Below are 23,484 nucleotides of genomic sequence, written 5' to 3'. Positions count from 1 at the left end.
TAAAAATACTCAAACTGAACTCTAGGAGCCCTATTTTTCCCAGCTAAAAGTAGATTTTATCTCAATGGGAATACATGCACAGTATGTAAGGCCACATAGGAGTGTAGCTGTAAAAGGTTTTTCATTTTCTTTTTCCTGTTCTTTTTCTTCCCCCTTAAGAAGTACTGCAATCAGCAGCAATTTGGAATGCTAATTTAAAATAATTTCTTAAAATTCCTAATTCTTTCATAATTTCATTTTTCTATCCATGCAATACATTATAAAAATCTGTAAGCTTTTAAGTAGATCTCTTGGCAAAACAATCTTAACTTCATAGTATATCAAAAAAAGGAAAATATTGAACTGTTATAAAATTATTATAAACAGCTGAGAATACCCAAAAAGCCCAAACCTTACTGTGTTTGCTTCAATAGGGAGAGCATGTAACCTATAGAGGTACTTCCTATAGATGCAATGACTTCATCATCATTTTAAATTGTATCATAATTTCTGTCTTTTAAAAAAGTTTGTCCTTTGAGTCAATGATAAATCATAGACTCACTTCTAAACTTCAGTGATTGTGATGCAGAGTAACAAACTTCTTGTATACAGTGACGTACTCTGTCCTTAAGGCAAGGGCTGGGTGCTGGATCAGCACTTCAAGTTGCTGTCTTTTTCAGGGGGAGGGTAGTCTGTGCATGTTGAGTGTTACATTTGTTATACTGTACTCCCCTAGTTGAATAATATCTGGATTTTGGTGCAATTAATGTGCCTCCTGGTTTTTCACAGGCTAAACCAGACTTTTGCAGCTTTTGGGAGCAAATGAAGCAGCTGAATGAGAAGCTCAGTATGTGGCACTGCTTAGGTATTAGACGAAGGAAGATCTGATGATAGAGTAACAATGATATATAAGAAACCAGAGAAAGACTTCTACAATGATTAATTTTCTCATCTCTGGCAGCCATAGAAACAGATCCAAGAGCCTGTATCTCTCTAGTTAGTGTGTCTAGAGAAAATTGGATAGGATGATGGGAAAACAGATCACATCTATATACTACTAGTTTGTAAAGTGGCAAGAGATTTTTGGATATATGTAAATATATGTACCTATTTCCTCCCCGTTTTCTAGGTGCTTTACTTCAGAAGGGTTTCTGCAACTCCTCTCGCTTTGCTGGTTACAGAAAGTCAAGAGCAACTACCTGAGAGTCAGCATTTTGTTTACGGGTCTGTGCCACACACTACGGGGAAGATAGAAGTGCAAAAGAAATCTCTGTCAAAGGTTTCCAAAGCATCATGAAAACAAATGTGTTTAAATCAGGTCTTCTTGAGGGTGTGTTGTGGTGAGGGTAGGGAAGGGCACTAACTACTTGTTCACTGTGTTATCTGTGGCAATAGTGTCCCATTTTAGACTTTTCCTGACCTGAATCTGTCATCTGTAAGGAAAGGCTGTTTAAAAGAGCATGGAGTCCAAAGAATGTTTTTCCCAGCCTCTCCTGTACATTATTTAATTCTCCTTTACATTAATGGATGTAAGTAAAATACAAACAGTATGCAAAGTGTAGTAGCTGAATTAATGTTATGACTGGTGGGTGTTTTAAAAAGAAAAAGCAATTTTAGGAAGGGCTGTTTTTAATTCGCGAGATTATAGTTTTCCAATTTTGGTGAGTATCCTAGACCTGTCAGATGCTGTTCATGAATCAGAAATGGAGATGGGAAAGCTGTTAAAAGGCCTAATTCTAAAAGACAGAATACATGCAAGATGAATTTTTAATGTCGAGGCAGAGCTCTGCTTCAGGTCACTGATGCTTACATGAAGGCTCATCAGTGTTGTGCACTGGAGGGAATTTGCTGGTGCCAGGAGCTCCCTGTGCATTTGTGCAAGAGGCTGCAGCAGGGAGCACGTGTGTTGGCTGTCAGCAGGCAGAGCTGGGCACACAGCTGCCTCCAGGGCTTTTCACCGGGGTTATGTGGGACAGCCAGCAGCACACAGGGAGGTGCTGCAATGCAGGGCAGTAAACAACTGCGATTCAGCAATCCTGCAGCAAAACACAGTAACTCATTAAGTATAGGGGTTTGCTATTTATTTAAAAAAACCCCAAACCAACTAATTAAAAGGCAGAAATTACTCCTCCAAGTCTGAAAAATGTCCATGTTTCCTCACAATTATTTCTGCCTCCTTTATCCCTGGTTCTTGTTTGGCCTATGGTCCAGGAGGTCTGCTATTTCCCTTGTTCAGCAGAAGAGGTGGGTGCACAAGAACAATGGTTGACCCCTGATGACTCTGTCAGCATGGAACATGAATGCCCACTGCATGTCCAAAACCCCTTCCTGAGCTCTGTGCAGTATTTGAATGGCACTTCCTGAATGCCTCAAGTGCTGGTACCACATCTCTTCTCATTTAAGGCATATCTAGATAATGATGATGGAATATTATGCGACTAGTCCAGTAAATGTTGTTACTAATGCACAGTTCCTAATACTATGGAATTGCACTGCCTCTAGAATAACAATGGGGGGAATTGCTTCTAATTCCCACAGTAACATGATTGGCAATGTGGTCATGCTTGAATTGATCTTTTTTTTGGCTCTGGCAATGCACTGATTACTTTGCAGCCTTTTTATTAGGGCATCTTGAATAGAAAGAAGCTGGAAATGTGAAGTGGGGGGATGTGAAAATGGGGGTCTGGAAATACTGGTGTGAATACTTGAAAATGGTAGAGCAGAAGGAAGTTCCTAAAAGTCCTAGTTTTGACCCTGTTTCCCTCCACAAGAGGTGCCTCTGAAGTGCTGATATGATGGGCGTCCCAGCACACATAGTCCTTTTAAAGGAGAACAAGAATATCATCCTTGCTATTCAATCTATGTGCTTGCTTTCTCAGTTCAAGTTCAGGCACCTCTAACTCACTCATGCAAGTCCTTTTGATTAGTTAATTTATTGCCCTTAGTGAATGTCATTTTGAAATTAATAGGCTGGTGCATGAAAGCCTCAACACAGGACCTTTGCAGGGCCTATTTGTTGAGCAGCCCAGTCCTTTTAATCAAGTTACTGAATTGCTCCGTTCCATCAGGCATGGTCTGGTCTCCTGAGCCTCAAGGAATTTGGATGCAGGAAGAGGTAAATGTTAAACCTATTCTAATTTAATGATGTATATTCAGAAAAGGGTAAAATTGCTATTTAGCTAAGTAGATAATGAGAAACCAATTTTTAAAGGAATTACTAGGTCTGGAAATATGCATTTGCAATTTTTCATGGCAAATTGAAGTATTAAAGTAATGCACCTCTCAGGGATTTGACTTATATGGCTGATTTTACAGCTCTGCATTACTCTGTAGAATGGGGTAGAGTGCTGTGCAAAAGTCATGCTGGGAAGTTTATTTGTGGTACTAGATAATACAGCACTCTCAGCCCAATAGTCTCTGCAATACAGAGGCTGTGCACCCTTCTGGAGGGGAAGGGGAATATCTTATTTGGTACTGTGAAGAATGGAAAAAAAAAATCCTGAAACTCCTAGATTAGATATAGAATGGATGTCACCCCAGGACACTAGGATAAAAAAAAAAATCAATTAATATAATGCACACAAAAGACTGCAAAACACTATAAGGTCTCTGAGACACCACTTGTATTAACACCCTTTCATAGACACATACTAAAATCTAACTGGATAATTGCTCACTGTGACTAAAGTTATTGCTGTCATACAATACTGGGTGGGAAATACCACTTGACTGAGAGGTCAAGTGGTAAACATACGTGGTCTCCAAAACGGAAGATCCAAAATTAAGAACCATCTCTTCAAAATGTCACTTGAAGGACCCGTTTTATCCCTCATCACTAGTTTTAATCATCTGGGTCATTAAAAAAACATAACAAAAAAGTCTCAAACAGAAACCACCAATATGATAGGGTGATTAGCTGAAGCTTTGTTGGGGAGATTAAATTTGAATTTCTCAAGCCCTGTTCCATTAATCTATCATTCTCACTTCTTGCTGTAATTTAACTTTTTTAGAATATATTTCATGTATAGAAAAATGAAATTATGAAACAACTAGGAATTTTAAGAAATTATTTGAAATAAACATTCCAAATAGCTGCTGTTTTACAAGGTAGTAAAGTATTCATTTATACTTTATAAGGGGGAGGATGAAGAAGCAAAAAAAAAGAACGAAAAACCTTTTACAGCTATACTCCTATGTGGCATTAAATGCTGTGCCAGTGATTCCCATTGAGATAAAAAATTACTTTAAGCTGGGAAAATAGGGCTCCTAGAGTTCAATTTGAGTATTTTATAAAGATGGCAAAAGCATCATGTGAGGAAACAACAGGTAGCAAATAAAATAAAATCTGCATTTTGAACTGTGAACTGCAGTTTGACTGCCAGAATTCAGCAAAGACAGTATACTATACAAACTGGCTTGGCTGGGCTTGTAGGATGTTTTTTACAGAAATAAATATCTTACAAAGATTTGCATGCTTGAAAGCAGTTTTAAACTTGTTCAGCTGGACCCAGAATAGCAACCTAATGCTACATTACTTGATAAGGGGAGATTCTTATTAAGCAGATCTTTCTAAAATAATCGAAGCTAGATGAGGTAGAACAATCAACACTGTGCCTTTGCCTACAATGAAAAGACTTTGCTGGGACACCAAATTTAAAAATTCCTTTGCGGTTGTAACAGGCAAAAATCAAATCAGACTTGCTAGCAGAGTTTGGACCAACTTGAGCTTTTACACATTTTAACCTCTTCAGCCTGTATGGATGCAAGATACATGAACTGGCAAAAAATCACAGGCTCTAGCAAGATATATTCTGTAGGTAGCTGTGCTCCTGTCATTGTCCATTCCCTGTGGCTCTGATGATAAAAAATACTTCCTAATCTCCTCCCGCAAAGTCAGTGAGCTAACTCAAACCCACTTCCCCATGCAGACCAGGTTAAATGAGTCTAACAGATATAGACTGAAGCAGACTAGGATAATCCAACACATCTGTTCTGCTTGCAGACCTGTGCAGAAACATGGTGCTGGTAGCTACCTGCAGATGACATCCACTTCAAATTGTGCAAAAAACTAATAATGTTTTTGCAGCCAATGATTTTTGTTGGAATTAGTTTAGTCAGCCAAGTTAGAAGTTCAGAGCATAAGCAGGGAGACTTAGTTTGGCTCACCTGACTCACAGTAAGTTGTGAGCCCTCCTTAACCCAAAGTTTAGATCCTGGTATTGGTTACTTGAATCCCCTTCCTGTGCTTGGCAAGAGCTGATTAGGAGGAGGGTGGGAGGGGACTTACTGAAGTACAGGTAAAGGTAAATAAAGTACAGGTAAATATTTAATGGACAACTATTACAGCAAAAAGAACAAAGAATCCTTGCACAAAGTCCCAAAATTATATTTTTTGTTTGGTCTCTTTAAAACACCCTCATTAAAAAAACATGCTAGGACACTACAGGGGAATACCCAATCCATTAAAATTTTTGTATAATCTCTTAAAAAATACAGTAGAGACTAAGGAAAAAATGTTCCCTGACTTCACTGGGCTATTGTCCCATTCCTTGATATCTCCACAAGTCTGATATGCACCAGTTCTCTGTGCCACTTAATGACCTATCCCTTGACACCTGGTAACACCAAAGGAACAGTAAAGTTCAATTCTAAAAGAGAGGGACAATGGTACTGGGGTGAGGTTAGGAGACCCCAGATGCTCTCCACCCACACCCAACCCAGAACATGAGCTAGATCCCTCCTGTTTCCCACCAAGGCCCACACCTCCAGGCAGGTCTCACCTGCATCACCCTCCTTCCTACCCCCAACAAGCTTTCAGCTCAGCAGCATCTTTTCTTACCTTCAACCCAAGGTAGCTGCTTGTCTTCTCCAAGAGTAATCAAATGCAGTGCTAATTTTCAGATATCATCCACTGCTGCAGGCACAATCTTTTTAAAATATTATACAGTATTTGAAATAAATACCACACAGGCTGTGTATTGCAACATGATTTAAGTCGCTGTCTTCAGCACTGTTCTACACGTCCATTTGGCTGCCAGGATGGAAGATGCCAAAGCTCCAAAGACGATTGTTCATGACAATGGGAGTGTGAAAGTTTGCAGTCATAATAGCATCCAAAGCTCAAAAGAGAAGAAAATTGAAGACATCATTCCAAAACCCCCTTACACATAAAAGATTTGACTGTCCCTTTATGCAGCTGACAAAGGAGCTTTCTTCCCTCCTTCCCTACTACCTCATAAAAAAAAAAAAAAACAAACCTCAAACTATAATAAAGACTGAGAGGAGCAGGAAAAATAATTTTATGGATTTTTTTCTACATGCATTATACAGAGCAATTTTTAGCCTAGAAAGAGGTATTGCAGTTTACCTAAATTGACTCTTGAGGATATTGTACTTAGAATGAATATTTAATAGATGTTAGTTCAGTTGAAGTAGTAAGTATCTCATGGAAGAGAAATAGCTCTAAATCTCTCCATAAACAATAACTTTTTCACAAAGGCCTCTGCATGGGCTAAAAGAATACCCGCACTACTGATATATCACAAGCAGCTATTTCTGCCTGTCACTTAATTTGTTTGACTAGAAATTAATCAAAACTTTGAGATCAAGCTTTCTGCTCTTTTTGTCCAATATGCACAAAACACTGAAAAATGCTTTTTTAGCATTTTGTGTCAGCGTGTGTGCTGGACCTGAAGTCCAGACATCCCTCTTCTAGTGCCTTACTATATGCTTACAGACAAATCCCATAACCCTGCTGCCCCTCAGTTCCCAGTCAGCAGAGCTGGAGCAGCATTACTTCCCTTCTTTACACAAATTTGAAAAGGCGCAGCAGCGATGTTTGTGAGTCATTCACCACAGCACAGAGGAGCCACACTTATGCAATGGTTGTAAGAATTCAGGGGCTGGTTCAAAGTGTGACTTCAAAGGCAGTTTTTCTTTTTAATCTTCCCTTCCTTTTCTTTCTGTTTCAACCTTTCATATTAGCTCTTCCTTCCCAGGGAGTTAAAATCAGCTCCCAAATGCACACCTCAGGTAAGCAAGACCATGACAGGGAGATCTGTCACCTGGCATTGCTGCCCAGATATACCTCATACCTGTGCCTTGCTTTGCCAGAATTCCCTACAGTAGCAAAAGCAAAAGAAGCTGAGAGTCACCACTTCCCTTGACAGCTGGCAATACCCTGCAAGAGGTTCCCAAACAAGTTGGATAGGATGGGGTAAGAGCTACCAAAAATGTTTATTCAGATAAACAACCCAATAACCCAGAGTTTCAGTTCCTCTGTTACACCAAGTTATTAATAATTTCCACTCACTTTGCTAAATCCCTTCCACTAAAAATTGAATAACAATTCTATTCCAAACACAAGTGCTATTAATGCAGTTAACTGATGCTGCCTCAGTCAGTGTGCCCCTGCCAGAGATGTACTCCAACACCACATGAAACCAGGCTGAAGCGGAGGCACTGCACCTCCTCTCTCTTCCACAGCCAGCTGAACAGGGAATCCAGGCAGTTCTCTTGTCCTCTGGTCCAGCTCCAGGTACAAACATTTTACAGAAAAAGAAAAGTTTCCATTTACCCACAGAAAGTCCTCTAACCACTGGCCCATGCACTTGGGGACCAGCAATCCTTGCTGTTGACTTTTAAGGCCATCTATGTGTTCTGCTGCCATGAAAGCTACTTCAGAAAATAAATGTTTTTTTTTCAGGAAAGGAATATTTAATTTGACCCTCCCAAATTTAAAAAAAAAAAAATCACTGTTCTTTCAAAATAAGTAACAAGTTAGATGAAGATTTGTGTCAGAACAAAGCAAGCAAGCATTTATGATTACTTGGTTCAGTGACCAATTAAAAATCAAATACTTTATTCACCTGACCCTGCAAGAAAATACAAATGTTTCCTGACAAACAAAAGCCAGAAAGCACATCTGCTTCAATCCAGGTCAATGGTTTAGAAGTATAATTCAGGCTTCTCATACCTCTCTAGTCGCTGAACCTTAAGGCTGGGCTTGGGGTAGCGATGTTCCTCCCACTGTAAGCAATAGACACAAGTCCCCAGGGCCTGATGAGATGCATCCCAAAATCCTGGGGGGAACTAGATGATGTTGTTGTCAAGCCCTTCTCCATCATATTTGAAAAGTCATGGCAGTCAGGTAAAGCTCCCGGTGACTGGAAAAAGGGAAACTACTCCTGCTTTTAAAAAGGGAAGAAAGAAAACTACCAGTGAACCTATCTCTGTGCCTGGGAAGACCACGGAGCAGATCCCCTTGAAGAAATGTTAGGGCACATACAAGACAAAGAGGTGATCCAAGACAGCCAGCACACCTTTTCTGAGGTCAAATCATGCCTGACCAATCTTATGGCCTTCCATGATGAAGTGATGGCAACAGTCCACAAGGGAAGGCCAATCATTGTAATCTACCTGGACTTCTCTAAAGCTTTTGACACAGTCCTGAATGACATCCTTATCTCCAAACTGGAGAAACATGGGTTTAAAGTATGGACTACTTTTTTGGATGAAGAAGTGGCTGGACTGATACAGCTGGAGTTGTGGTCAAAGGCTCTACAGCCAAGTGGAGGCTGGTGGCAAGGGGTGATCCTTAGGGCTCTGTCTTGGGATCTCAGCCCTATCACATCTTTATCAATGACAGAAACAGCAAGACTGAGAGCAGCCTCAGCATGTTTGGAGATGACACCAAGCAGAGTGGTGCAGTTGATGCAGAGAAAAAAAAGGATGGGATGCCATCCAGAAAGACCTGGACAAGACTGAGAAGTGGGCCCATGAGAACCTCATGAAGAAGTTCAACAAGCCAAGTTGTTAAGCCTGGGGAAAAGAAAGATCTGTGGAGACCTAATTGTGGCCTTTCAGTACTTAAAGAGGGCTTATAAAAAAAGAGCATTTTTTTTTTACATGGGCAGATAGTGGTAGGACACGGGGACAGGTTTTTAACCTAAATCTCTGCTTTTTCAGATATTAGAAAGAAATTCTCTGCTTTGAGGGTGGTGAGGCACTGGAACAGGTTATCCAGAGAAGATGTGGATGCCCCATCCCTGGAAGTGTTCAAGGCCAGGCTGGACGGGGACCTCAGCAAACTGACCTACCAGATGATGTTCCTGCCCATGGAGAGGTTGGAACTAGGTTATATCTAAGGTCCCTTCCAACCCAAATTATTTTATGATCCTATGATAATTTTAAAATTAGAAAAAATAAGAGTTATTACACAAATATGAAGTAATTAGAAGCAAGTTAGGGTTTTTTAAAAAGTTTTTTATCTTAACAATAAGGTTAAAGAGAACCATAAACTTCTTAAAGTCTGTTTTAGAAAAGCCTAACAATAAGAGCTGAGTAGAACCAAGAGCTAGATACTTAATGAGTACTAAAAGTCTATCCTCTTTATCTCTGAATAAAACATGAAAATAACTCAGTAAAAAAATCTTTACACATAATTTGTTTAAATAGAATACAAAAAAAAGAAAATTTTCATATGTTTACATTTGATTTTGAGACACTGATCACAACCAGCTTTTTCATTTCCACCACTAGCAAGAAAACAAGATAATGAAACAATGTAAAATATTAAACTGTGTCACTGTAGTTTGTTTGGTTTGCTTTCTTTTCTCATCTTCTACCTGAGTGTTGTTTGGTGCTTTGCGAGCATTTTTTATAATGGAAAAACCCCAGTAAAGTCACAAAACTGGGCTCTGCAAATGCTGTAATTCTGTAATAACAAACCCTTAGAGAAAAAACATACTAGAAAATAGTGTTTCCCATCCCACTTTCCATTTTCAAAGTATCCCAGATGCATGAAATCCTTAAACCCTACAAGAAAGAATTAATGAAGAAAATGCTCTAAGTATTTTTGCCTAATGTTTCTACTTCATGAGCTGTCATGAAAACATGGAGTGAGGCTAATGCTTCAAACTGTTTCCTTGAGATTGTTTGATTTGATTTTTAAGCATCTTTGCTTCTTACTTGCAATAGGGAAATGTTCCAATCATCTCCTTTCTGAAAAGTCACCAAATCAGTGGTCTGAGACCCCACAGCCTTCCTTTGTGCTCCCTTAAAATGTGGATGGCAACTAGCACAGCACAGAGAGAGGGCCAAGTGACAACTGGAGAAACCTATATTGCTAAATCAGGCTCCAAGTTTATTTAATCTTCTCTGTTTAAAGTCTGAGTGCATCTCTGAAAACATACATGGATGCTTGCAAGCATCAAGTATGACTTAGCAAACTATTTAAAACAGGTATGGCCAGCCTTCCTTTTCGCCAGAACCGCACACCAGCATCCTCACACAGCTCCAAGAATTGACCCACACCCCTTAAAGAGAACCCCCAGCAACAGAGATCATTCAACAGGAAAGGAATTACATGAGCTCTCATGAATCATGTCCTGGTAACACAAGTGATTTCACCATGGTTGCAGTCACAAGGGGCCCTTTCAGATGTTCATTATCTACATAAACCCAACTGTACAGGCAAGTAGGGATTAACAGACAATTCCAGAAGGACTTCCTGCAAAGTGCTCAGCAGCTCCATCCATCTCCATCCTTATCAACCAAAAAAGTTATCAACAACTTTGAGTTCCTCTGCTCCAAAGTTTCTGCTGCTCACTCACTGTTTCTTCTGCAGAGGAATCCTGGCAATCCACTCTCCGTGGTGGGTTACAAACAAAGCAAACCAAATGTGACTGTCGCACTCTTTACAAGGCTCACAAGACATTTTACACTGACAGCTAATGCATTACTTTTTCCACAGAGGTCATCTTCTGTGTTTTCCTCCTAACACATGGCTAATAAGAGCATTTAACACCCATCACTGGCTCATTCATAAGCTTTTAGCTGCATACTAATTTTTCCTTCACTTCAACACAAGTGACATGACCTTCTGCCTTATTTTCCACCTGCAAGTCCACTGGGTGTTTGCCATCTGCTTACAGCTTCCATAATCAATTTAAAACAAATAAACAACAACCAACCAAAAAAAAAAAAAAAAAAAAAAAAAAACTCAACACAAAATTCAGACTGCAAAAATTCTTCACTAACAGAACCAGGGATAGGTCACATGAGAGCAACTTTAGAGAAACCAAATTTGTGGTCTAATGTATATATCATCACTAAGCCAAGGAAACCACAATCAATAACAGGTTGTGTTCAACTGAAGTTTCTTGGCAACAGCTGCATGAAAAATATTAGGGCTTCTCTCTCCTTTGTTTTTCCATATCCTTCAGTAGTCACTGGTCACTGCCACTTCTACAGAACTCTTGCGTTCTGCTGGACACCTACACACTGGTAATCTGTGAAAATTTCTGCTCATATTTTGTCAGTGAATTTAAGGAGATCAGTTACACTACAAGTCACTTGCTGCATCCATCTTCCCTAATTGTTTTGAATTGCAGGAGAAATGGACCATTTCAAATTGATCAAATCCTCAACATTCTCTCTTTGCTATTTCATTCAACCCCAACTTAGCCTCCAGTCACATTTAGAAACAGCATTCTTTTAAAAAAATTGCATCAGACAATGTATGGTCACAGTGAAATGGATGCAACAGCATGAAAGAATTATTCACCTGCTAATTGGGTGGTTAAGCATAACTTTTCCATAATAAAACACCACCAAGACATAAGTGCACATAAGAAAATTAATTCTGGGCACTCACTTTAAAGAATTATTACAGACTAGCTTCCCACAGTGAAAGGAATTGTAGGAAGGAAGGTAGTAAAATTCAAGTAATGCAAAACTCTGCTTTATGCACATTATCATCCTAAATTCCTACAGAATATCTTTATTTGGCTTCACTTGTAAAAGTCATGCTGCATCTTAAACTTACACAGTACAAACCAGGTTTGGACCTTCTTAATGCCATGTTTATGAATGAAAACTGTCAGGAACAGATTTATTCCAGTAAAAGAAGGACCACTGTTGCTTAATAGGACAGGAAAGCAAATCAATATATTAACATCATAAGTATCAAGGTGCAGAAATTAAAGATTTGTTTAAGGCAGGAAAAAATAGCTTCACAGTGAAACTAGTTTTTGTGAGCACCAGTTAAATATTGGTTCAAAGTAAATCCACATCCATTGCAGATTAGAATAGCTAATATTTAAATCTCCTCCAGTCAACCCGTCTGCGAGTCACTGCTTGCCTTCAAGTACACTTCTTTGAGCAGTTAACTCCAAAAAGTTTAAAGGATGCTGCTTCAAAAGAGGTTTTAGAGAACTTCAAAACAAATTGTATCTGATATTCTTGACTATTTTTAAACAAACCAACCAAATCCATTTACTTAGGTGACAAATTCAACCCCTAATTAGGGAAACACCTGGAAATAACAATGCTGTAAGAAATTTCAACTGGATACAAGAATTCTTGCAAATTTTTGTTTTGCTACAGCAGGAAGTAAAGATCATGGATGAGGAAAAGTCATTCCTCAGAATTACATCCTAATAAAAAAAATAATTTTAGTGTGCCTACAGTCTTGTCAAATCAGTTGATTGGTTTGAAAAACAAAACTAGCAGAAATCATCCTGTAAAAACTTCTGCAACTTAATTGCTCTCAAATGAAACACTTCACAAAAAAGCAACCAACCCACAACCGAAATAAAACAACAAATCACACAAAATCCCCCCCACACCACACACAACCACCACCACACTCCAGTGCATAAAATAATCCTTAACAAAGCAGAAAGTCGAGGACGACTGATGTGCCAGTCACTTTGATAACACCTGATGAATGCTTATGCCACCATATCTGAAGCTTTAAGTGGCATCTCTTGAAGGAAGCTACCACAGCATCTGTCCCTCCTCAAAGAGCAGTGGGAAGTCATTCACATCACACTTTACACATCTCCAGCAGCAAGAGGGGTAGGTGACACTTTTCCAAGGTGTCAAACCAGCATTTGATTAGCAAGTCATAGAAGCCAAGAAGCCACTTCAAGTAATCAAATATCTAAATTGCAACAGCAAATAGCTCAAAAAAGCACTAATAAATAGCCAGTTTACAAAATAGGACCATTACCATCTGCATAGTATCAGAGCTCTTAGTTCAAGGAAAAAAACAACAACAAAACAAGCCCCATTATTTTCAGTTTGTTAACTCATATGATTTTCTGTCAGAAGCATGTTGGCTTCCTTCATGTACTGCATACATATCAACAATTTAAGAAAGCTACGTCTCCAGTGTAGGAAGGATCAAACAAATCTGAAAGCCTGCTTTCTGGAAGATTTCATAAAATCATAAAGGGTGTGGCTGAAATATCAGTTGTCCCCAAAACTGAATTAATTGTATCTGAAAACTTCACAGTAGACACTTTCTGCTCTTCAAACTTTCAACTGAATGAAATCTCAATTATTTTAGAATTTTTTTCTGTTGCACTACTGTTCCAATGAGAAAGTTTTTTTCCAGTGTTTGACCTGATTTTCTACTGTAGATAACATAAGTTCCAAGTCTGTAAACTTACAAATACAAGAAAACATTTAGTTCCTTTCCTGATACTCTCTTCCTTTCCTGACATTCAAGACAGGAATAATTCTACCACCAGTGAATGTAATATAAGTTTTGCTTTGCATTTTAAGAAAGTGAGAACTTTACTAGTTGTTTTTTTCATTAAAACACACTTCTAATGTTTGATCCTTCTATCCCTTGTGAAATACTAAAAGTATCATCTAGTCTCTTCATAAAACTTGTTCTTATTTTTAACTTCTAATTTTACCTACTGCAACACCCTTTCCTGCATATAACATAGCAAGCACATATCTTGATTCTCACCCTCAGTCCATCGCTCCTTTATAACTCCTGTCAACATCTTGAGCTTCACCTCTATTTCCTCTTTTTGATAGTTTTCGTGGGGTATTTTTTTTAGAATTATAGAATAACCTATATTGAAAAAGACCTTCAAGATCATTGAGTCCAACAGTTAGTCTAACACTACCAAGTCCACCACTAAACCATGCCCTTTAGTGACACACCTATGAATCTTTTAAATTCTTCCAGGAGTGGTAGTGCCATCAGTTCCCTGGGCAGCCTATTCCAGAGTTTGACAACATTTTCAGTGAAGAAATCTTTCCTAATATTTAACATAAACCTTTCCTGGCACAAAAAAAAAAAAAAAAAAAAAAAAAAAAGAGTTTTCCTGACCATAGGTAATCCACATCAGCACCACTTGTCTCTGTCTAGGATCAGGCAAAGAGCCAATTACAAACTACATTAGTGTCAAAAACACATGCAAAATCACACTGACAGGTAAAAATCCAGCACAGAGAAGGCTTAAGTTACAAGGCTTCTCCTGACAACATCCAGTAATTTTGAAAGTAGTTCAAATAACCTTGCAGCTACTATTCAATGTGTGTCCTCCTAAGGGAATTGGCACAGCATAGCTCATACTGATTTCACACATCAGTTTTGTGTGAATCCTCCTCCTAGGGGTTCAGCTATCTGTGATTCAAGGCCTAGTTTTGACATAGCAGAACTGTGTAACCTTGAATGACATGTCTAAGGAAACTGCCAGCTTGCAAGAAAGCTGTGCAACAATACTCAGACTAGAGCCATGATAGACAGGAATGGTAAATCTGCAGCTAGACATAAGATCCTTGAAAGATCCTAAGCTGTTAACAGTTCAAGGACTCAAAAAACCCCAACAAAAAAAAAAAAAAAAAAAAGACACACAAAAGCTATGGAAAAAACCCAGCAATACTGAGAATCAGTCCATCCAAGGCACAATAGAAGTGAACTTTCCCCAATACTGATGACTGCCAGGCCAGCAATGGTGCCAAGATGAGTGTGGCTACACCTGGAGATCTGGGTTTCTCAGTGAAAGAACAATATGGACATACTGGAGAGAGAGTCCAGCAAAGGGCCACAAGGATAATGAAGGGATGGGAGCACCTCACATACAAGGAAGGAGAACTAGGACTGTTCAGCCTCGAGAACAGAAGGCTCAGGGGGGAAATTACTAACATATACAAATACTTGAAGAGAGAGCACACAGAGCTTGCAGCTGGCCTCTTTCCAGTCATGCCCAGTGACTAGACCAGATGTGATGGGCACAACATGAAACACGGTGGTTCTTTCTGAGGATCAGGAAACACTGTGAGGGTGACCAAGCACTGGCACAAGTTGTCCAGGGAAGTTGCAGTTTCCTTCCCTGGAAAAATTTAGAAACCACCTAGACACAGTTCTGGGTGACTGGCCCTAAGTGGCCATGCTTGAAAAGGGGAATTGGACCAAATGACTTCCAGAGGTGCCTTCCAACCTTGGCTGTCCTGTGAGGTTGTGAAGCAGGTGTCTTAGAATGGTATATCAGTACTTTGCCTGGTTGCTAGTCACCTACCACACTTCTCAGTCGCTAAATAACAGTTTTAAAATTATGTGTATCTTGTTTTTATAGTCTCTTTGTGCACAGTAAAGGGTGAACAATGTGGCCAAGGGAACATTACAGCAAAATGCCTTAGCTTCTTCCCACAGGGGTGGTTAACAGGAGCTCCAGCTAACACAATCCACACTGCCAACCAAATTCACTAAATAGTTTAAAAAACTCTACCATTATGAATGCACTGATGAAGTCAGAAAGTTCATACATAATAAGTCCCCATGAACCAGACATTTCAGATTTGAGTACAAAAACTGAAATATCATTTCCTTTACTAGTCCGTGGAAAACACTTACAAATTAATCACCGGAAGAGTACTTTTCCAATTAACTTATCCTTGCAATCTATTTTATTTAATGTTGCAGTTTTTATTACATACTGTTTTGAGTTGATGGGTAAGCACTGCATCAGCTTCTTCAGGTATCTCCTCCTTGAGTCCACAATTGAACATAACTCATAAATAGGACTATTCAAATTCAACACACTAAAAATATTTTCTTGTATAATCAGTCACTTTCATATCATTATTTGCACTTAAAATAATTACAGAAGTGAGACAACGTTTAATTCAAAACTAAGGTATAATCTCAAAATATTTAAATATTTTCATGCCTTTTTGTGTGTATCTTATTTTAAATCAGCCATTATTACAAATCTATGTTCTGAGATGAAGTTTTAGTCTCCTGTTTCTAATTATAAGTGGCTTCTGACATTTCAAACTGCAGTTACAACCTGCATATAATGAACATTTATTCTGCCTCATGTCCCTGTCCTTGATAGAGAGAGATACAAAGTATCTGCTCGTGTAAAGAAAAAGTGACTTTCTAACATAGTTCATCAATTTCTTCCTTTCTGACTACTCTGCAGTCTTAACCCAATTTTTTCTTACAGAAGATAAGATTTTGATGGATAGGAAAAAGAAGGATTGATAGTGTCATTTTTCCTATAAGTTGCACATGATCTTTTAAGATATAAAATCAAAACTAACAGAAATATTTATTTCTAATAAAATCACTAGCAAAGTTAGCATAACTGCTTATGCCACAAAGAGAAGCAAAATTAAAATTACAGATAGTCGGGCACCACTTAACCTAGATGAAAGGCCAAACAGACCCTTCCGAAATTCAGAGAAAATTACAGGTGCATTAAAGGTTTCTGCTTGATCTCTCTCTGCTTGACTGTGGCCACCTCAAGCATATACTGTCATCACCAACATAAAGAGCTGACATTGTATTTTATACATCTCCAAAATCACACACACACACAAAAAAATTTAAATTAAGCTTTAGTGCAGCAATTTTTTTCAGTCTTTTCCACACAAGTGAAGCTGAGCCTCAGCCCAGATTTTTAATGCAAGCTTAAAACTGAAAGCTTTCTGTGAGTTTAAAGAGAACATCCCCAAGCAGTTACAAGCTGCCTACAGTCCCTCACAGAGGACTGGACCCTACTTAAAACATTCTGACAGGCAGGCTACTCCAATTTTCTATTTTCCCTTCCCTCACTCTCCTCCTTCATCTACACACTCACTCCAAATAAATAATTTCATGGATTTTTACAGATTTTCTTTTCTTCCTCCTTTCTTTGATCACTATACAAAGATGAGCCTGCCTGGCCAAATGTCTGGCAAGATCCCCAAGTAATTTTCTATCTTTTTCAGTGAACTCTAATGATCCCATAAAACTTGCACCATAAATTAAAAGCCAAGTAGAAGCATCTGCTTTTATCAACACATGATGTACCAGGGCACCATTTGCACCAGGAGTATACAAATGATGTGAAACTCTATCAACTCACAAATGCAATGGTAACAGCAGCCGCAATTAGTGTAAAACCAAATAAGAAACAGCTGTCTACATTACTTAGCACACTGTTAGCTGCAGGTTATTCATTTGTCCACATTTCTGAGGATTTGACTGGCAATGACTTCAAAGTGCCAGTCACAGCCCTCACATAATGGTATGCTTATTACCTTACTGCTGATATTGTACAAGATATTTTTAATTCAACAAGCCAGTTCTGCATTTTTCACAGCACTCAGTTGATTTTGGCAGAGTTCTTCTAGATAGCAACTAACATTAGCAATCCTAGTCCTTCACATTATGCTGAGCCAGAGTGCCAAGCACTACTAAAGACAACAGTCTTGCCAGAAGGCTCTAGACAACATAATGCAAAAGGAGAAACTTTCTCAAGGAAACAGTCAAAAAAAAGTCAGAAATTAATTCTGGGACTGGCCCTGTCCAAGCTGCAACCGACAGCCAAATTATTGGCTTTTTCCACCTTTGCCTTCTGAGACGGGTGCCTTGCACTCTCCAGATGCACACCTTGCTGTCTGATGACTGACAATCCAAGCAACTTTTAGTGATCAATTCACAGGGGGAAATTACAAAAGGCAGTAGATTAGAAAATCATGGATTAATTGCCCAAACAGTTCCCCAGCTCAGTCTTTTATATAAACTTTTCTTACTTAGGGCTCACCTGCTTTCCATTTGTCCCCTGTTCAGCTAAAGGGAATCTTACTCAGTACTACTCCAATTCTCTGTTAACAGCCACTTACTTCCAGACTTTGCTGAACCACTTTGCAGTCACAAGCAAATAACGCTGTGGATATTCCCCCTTGTGTCAATCATACAATATTGAAAAGAAATGAGAAATCAAAGTCAGGCAGCCGAGGATCACTGCTTAGCCATAAAAGGTTGGTCTAGCCAAGAATCCTCTTAGTGCCCCATCCCGAGGTGCTTCTTGCACTGCCTTCAGTCAGGCTACCTGAGAAGCTGGCAGACGTTTCATTTCCAGCTTTGGAGAGCCTGGGCTGGCAAAGTAGGAAAGGTTAGTGGAAAAAATAGGGCGGGGGGGTGGGGGGGTGGGGAGAGCAAGCTAAGTTAGGAGAGGAATCTCCTTCTGTTCAGACCAGCTCCTATACATAACGAGGCTCACAATGAAAGAAAGGGCTTTGATGTCACAAGACACCACAGTATGACCCAGGTAAAGCTGCGACCGCTGCGAACGGGAGGGAGCGCAGGATGTGCCTCAGCAGGGGAGAGGAACAAGTGGCTCGGGATGCTCGTCCCGCCCCACACACCCTCCGGCATCCTGCGGGGAGGATGCTCCTCACCGGGGGAGCGGCCCGGGTGCCTCGGGATGCTCGTCCCGCCCCACACACCCTCCGGCATCCTGCGGGGAGGATGCTCCTCACCGGGGGAGCGGCCCGGGTGCCTCGGGATGCTCGTCCCGCCCCACACACCCTCCGGCATCCTGCGGTGAGGATGCTCCTCACCGGGGGAGCGGCCCGGGTGCCTCGGGATGCTCGTCCCGCCCCGCACACCCTCCGGCATCCTGCGGGGAGGATGCTCCTCACCGGGGGAGCGGCCCGGGTGCCTCGGGATGCTCGTCCCGCCCCGCACACCCTCCGGCATCCCGGGAGTCTCGGGATGCGCCGGGATCCCCGCGAGCTCCGCCGGTCCTCGGGCGCCCCCCGGCGGCTCCGCCCCGCCCGCCGGGACGGGAGCGCCGGGAGCGCACGAACCCGCTCCCGGACCCCCGGCCCCGCTCCCCGCCCGCGGAGGTCGCGGATGGGTTAATGGGACCAAGACCGGGTCGGTACCAGGACTTCTATACTTAGCGCTAGTGCCGCGTATGGAATGAGCTATCAGGGACTGACACAAAAACGTCATTATTGGGCAAATCCCACCGTTTCCGCAGGCTGAGAGTGGAGCTTCCCAGGCAGTTTGCTTAGGCACACCCTTCACATAATCATTTTCTTAAAAAAAAAATCAATGTGAATTGGGTTTTTACTGCATCAGTTTTCACTCAGCATTTGAGTATCAGAGAGAAAGGGAGAAGTAGTGGTAAAATTTCCCAGTAAAGCGACTCAGAATGTAACATTTCCATTCCTGTCTGTAGAATGTACAGTCCCAGTCCTGGTTAATTTTTGCTGTCCGAATGGTATCCAAGCACCTGCCCTGAAATTCACTCCAAGCACTGCACTCAGCCACAGCAGACGCTAGAGGTTTAGTATTTCTGCACCCTCACAGCTGTGATTCAGCAAAGCATTCTAGCTTATTCACCAAAACACTTGGGCATGTGCTAGCTTTTAAGCATGCATGTGGCTCCCCTTATCTCTGTGTAGCGTTTTTCTGGGCCACAAATTCCACTTTCAGACCTACCTTTCTCTGAGAATCCAAGTTGTTTGAGGACTGCACACCACTTGGAAAAAGAATGTGTCCCGAGTCAAAGCTAGAGGGCAACTTCACAGCTGTGTAGCATTTGCAGCATAAAAGGGCAAGCGGGAGCAAATTAACACAACTTCATTTGCTTAAAGACAACAACTACAGTTGATTGATTAATGGGAGACAAAATGAGGGTCTTTAGCGACTCAAATGTGAATATAAACTGAATAAAAACCTCTCTCTACCAGCAACTAGCATCGTTGGCAACTGCACCAGCAAAGGACACTTCAGTTCCAAGGGCAGACAAAAGCAGAACTCCTCAGAGCAGCTACTTAGCAGGTTTTGCTGTCAGGCATCTTGCAAAAAGACTGAAAATACTTATCCACCCTAAAGCTTTACACTGCAGTTTTTAGGAGCAAAAATGGACTTACACTTTTGAGTCACAAATGCTTAAACCCCCAGTTACCATTTTCACATCAGCCTTGGCATAGCTCTTTGTAGACATGTATCCTTCATCTTCCAGTCAGAACTTCCCGCTTACCTAATGTCACCTTTCCAATGAGATTCACTACAGCAGATGATATTAAATTTTAGATCGGATATTTATGTGAAGTGTTGCTGACTAATGGTTGCACAACAGGAACTATAATGCTCACCACTAGCTATCTCACATTCAAATTTCACCACTCTAACCATCCATTAACAGTGTTATTTTTGCATGGAGTCTAATAGAGGATTTTAAAACATTAAAAAAATAAACCCAGGAAAAGGGAAGCTATGACAGCATGATAAACTACCAATGCCTACCAAATACCATGTGCATGCAAAGAGATAGAAAGGAATGTAATAGAAAAACACTTCAGAATGCTGTCAGCCAACCATTGAATGCAATACCTAGAAAGAGCAGTTCAAACAATCTATAGCAAACAAGGCAGACAAGCCAGATCGAACTGCCAGTCTAGACCTTTTTCAATCTGGCCTCAATGTTTTGCTTTTTCAAACTCAGCAAGGCACTTAATCTCTTCATATCCACAACACTTTTTAGCCCATCTTGTGAAGGCAAATCAACAATTGTGATACATAAGTGACAGCTGCCATAGAAAAGTCTCCTTTAAACCAGCACTGAACATGGAACATCACAATGTGCACCCCATTAGAGTCTCTGTGTATGGAGAGCTCCAGGCTTTGACACATTGCTAAGAAGATAGTTTTTCTGTTCAAGTTGCAAATATCCAATCTCTTGAGCAGAATTAGTTCACCATAATTCACCTTACTTCAGTGTTTCAAACTGGGGTATATTTAAACACCCTGGTTTAGAAAAATCTCTGCCCAAAGATTATGAGATGGACAGTTAAGCACAATAGTTCAGCTGCATGCTGGCTACTGAGCTACACAAACTGATAATGCTCTTCACATGCATATTAAGGATCTCCTTTTGAATGTTATTAACAGCTTTCTTGAATACTTTCAACTTCAGTGATACACAATTTGTTTTCCATCATCCTAGCTCTGGAAAGCTGTTCATCACACGCCTGAGTTTTTTCCATAAACTTATCCTTAAAGATATTAGGTATCCAACCTCCAATTCAGCTTAGCAATACCAACACATGTATCTGCAGACATTGAATTTACATGCAAAGGATTCATACTGGATTGTGGTCTCATTTTAGGAACACCAGTACTGAATACCAAAGCTAACAGAGTTATGCCCTGTTTCAGAAACACTCCCTGTTCTTTTAAATGGAAATGCAATTGTCCCAAACATAGCAAATACACCTGCTCCACTAAAGACTGTTTTAAGGCTATTTGAAGCTTTCCAGTAACGTGCATTTGAACTCCACAGACCACAATACAATACCTTTTCCTCATTTGAATAGCTAGATCGATCAGACCTACACCACCTGAAATTTCAAGGAACCAAGAACAAACTTGAGAAGTGCCATCCCAAAGTAGTTTTCCTCATCTGAAAGTAGTTAAAACCCCAAAGAAAAATGTTGGGTTTTGTTTGTTCCACCCTCCCCAAGTCTGGTCCTATGTTGCTGCTATTGAAGGGCAAGAAAGTTTCCATTTTATTCTACCTACTTTCCTGCCAAAAAAAAAAAAAAAAAAAAAAAAAAAAAAAAAAAAATTCACATAAACTCTTGCACTTGCAACAAGAAGAAAAGTTCCACAACCAAGTGACTGGATTCTGTAGACTGCTTACTGTCAGGTATTTTGGCAGCATAGAAAAAACAGAACAGCAGTAACTGAATAGTCAGCTCACATGTGAGGAAATTGAAACCTCCAAGCTATTCTGGGAGCAATGCTCTGTTTTCTGTAACATTTCTGCATAATCACATCATAAAGCATGCTCTTTGCTGGAGAGGCTATGATTACATACATGTCTGTACACCTTCTGTTACAGCTGAGTCCCTGGTTATTAAATAGAGCATCTGAGGCTCAACTGCAACACAAGCGAAATAAAACACGTCCAGGATGAAAGCAGTTAACCTGGCACTGCCAGCAAAACACATGGAGCATTTCTAAATTGCAATTGCTATCTCTCCAAAGGATGTCACCAGCTTCCCTGTTTACACAACACGCTTACTCTTCTTTAAGGGAGGTAAGAGAGTCCTCCCCTTACCTTGTACACGTCGAGCAGAGAGGGCTTAAAGCAGAGAAATGTAACAAATTTGACTTGAAAGTACTTCAGCTGTACCAGTGAAAACAAGATCCAGTTGCAAAGTTACCTAACTGAGCCCGTACTGCACAACTACAGCCAGTTGTGTAACAAACCTCAGGACAATTTTACAGCTCTTAATCAGGCAAAACTCCCCGCTGATTTCCACGAGGGAGCTCTAATCAATCAAAAGCTCTGAGAACTGATTTCGGTTTTCTCCTTTTTAATGAAAAGGTTTATTTTGAGCTATGAGAACATCAGATTATATGAACTCGGCAAACCCATAGCGCTCACTTTACCGGCATAAGGAATTCGTCCTGTGTTTTAATCTACCAGCTGTATTTGGTAGTGCACAGGAAAAAAGTAACAACACCTGAACTGATATAGAACAATTTCACAAATAACGGACCTGTTCTCCTGACAGGTGAAAGATGGAATAGACAGAGGGAGATCCGCGGCTCTTTAATTAAACACCATCCCCTCTGGGCAAACGGGGAAGACCAGCGTCCCCGCCCGGGTTCCTCCCTGAAGTTGCGCCGCTCCCCGCGGCAGCCGGGAAGAGAATCCCCCCGCGATGAGCCCGCAAGTGACCGGCGGGGGTCCCGCGAGCATCCCGAAACCGCGCAGGGGAGACCCTGCCGGAGCGGCGGCACCGAGGGTCGGAGGGAGGCGGGCGGGATGCGAGGCGCTCGCTCCACGTGCGCTACCTCCGCGTCCGCACCGCCGGCCGGAGCGACAGAGCCCGGCGCGCCCGTCCCGCCGCCGCCCGCTCCCCGAGTCCCCTCAGGTGCGCCGCCCGCCCCTACCTGCCCGCCGGCGGCAGCAGCGACGAGCCCCCTTCTCCCGCGCCGGGTGCCTATCAGCGGTCGGCGGGAGAGCAGGAGCGCTGTCCCGCCAGCAGGGCAAGCCCCATGTGAAGAGGAGCGAGGGAGCCCGGCGGCTCCACCAGCGCAGCCGAGGGGAGGGGACGCGGGAGGAGGCGGGAGGGCGGGACGCGCCCGGCGCTGCCCCCGCGCGGAGCCGCCCCGGCCCCGGTCGCGCCGGAGGCGCCGAGCCCCGGCAGCGCCCCCTGCGGGGAGCGGCGGGCACCGACGGCGCTGGGCACGCTCCGGGGCTCCCGGGCACCTCCTGCCCTCCCTGCGGGGAACCCCGAGCTCTTCTCGAGAGCCCCTTCAGCACATCCGGGCAGGAGATGCAGTTTGCTTGTACTGCTGAGGGGCCGCCCGTAAGTAAGTCCAACCAGTGTTTCCAGTGAGTTAAACATTGCGGTAAATTCGGGCTATAACATCCACATGCGGGCAGAATTGAAAATGCA

The 23,484-nt window shown here is 41.5% G+C and overlaps 1 protein-coding gene across 2 annotated transcripts in view; it reads right to left on the bottom strand.

Annotated features, from left to right (window-relative positions):
* CPNE4 (copine 4) overlaps window positions 1-23,167 on the bottom strand; it is a 225,974-nt gene extending 202,807 nt beyond the window's left edge. The window contains exon 1 of one of the 2 annotated variants that reach the window (XM_068205258.1): window positions 22,976-23,167. The gene's annotated coding sequence lies outside the window, so the exon portion shown is untranslated. The remainder of the gene's footprint in view (window positions 1-22,975) is intronic. The other variant, XM_068205268.1, reaches the window with a different exon arrangement.
* Window positions 23,168-23,484: the final 317 nt, after the last annotated feature.

Source organism: Anomalospiza imberbis, chromosome 1 (assembly GCF_031753505.1).
Source record: "Anomalospiza imberbis isolate Cuckoo-Finch-1a 21T00152 chromosome 1, ASM3175350v1, whole genome shotgun sequence".
Classification (NCBI taxonomy): Eukaryota; Metazoa; Chordata; class Aves; order Passeriformes; family Viduidae; genus Anomalospiza; species Anomalospiza imberbis.
This window is presented reverse-complemented; position numbering and strand designations above follow the sequence as displayed.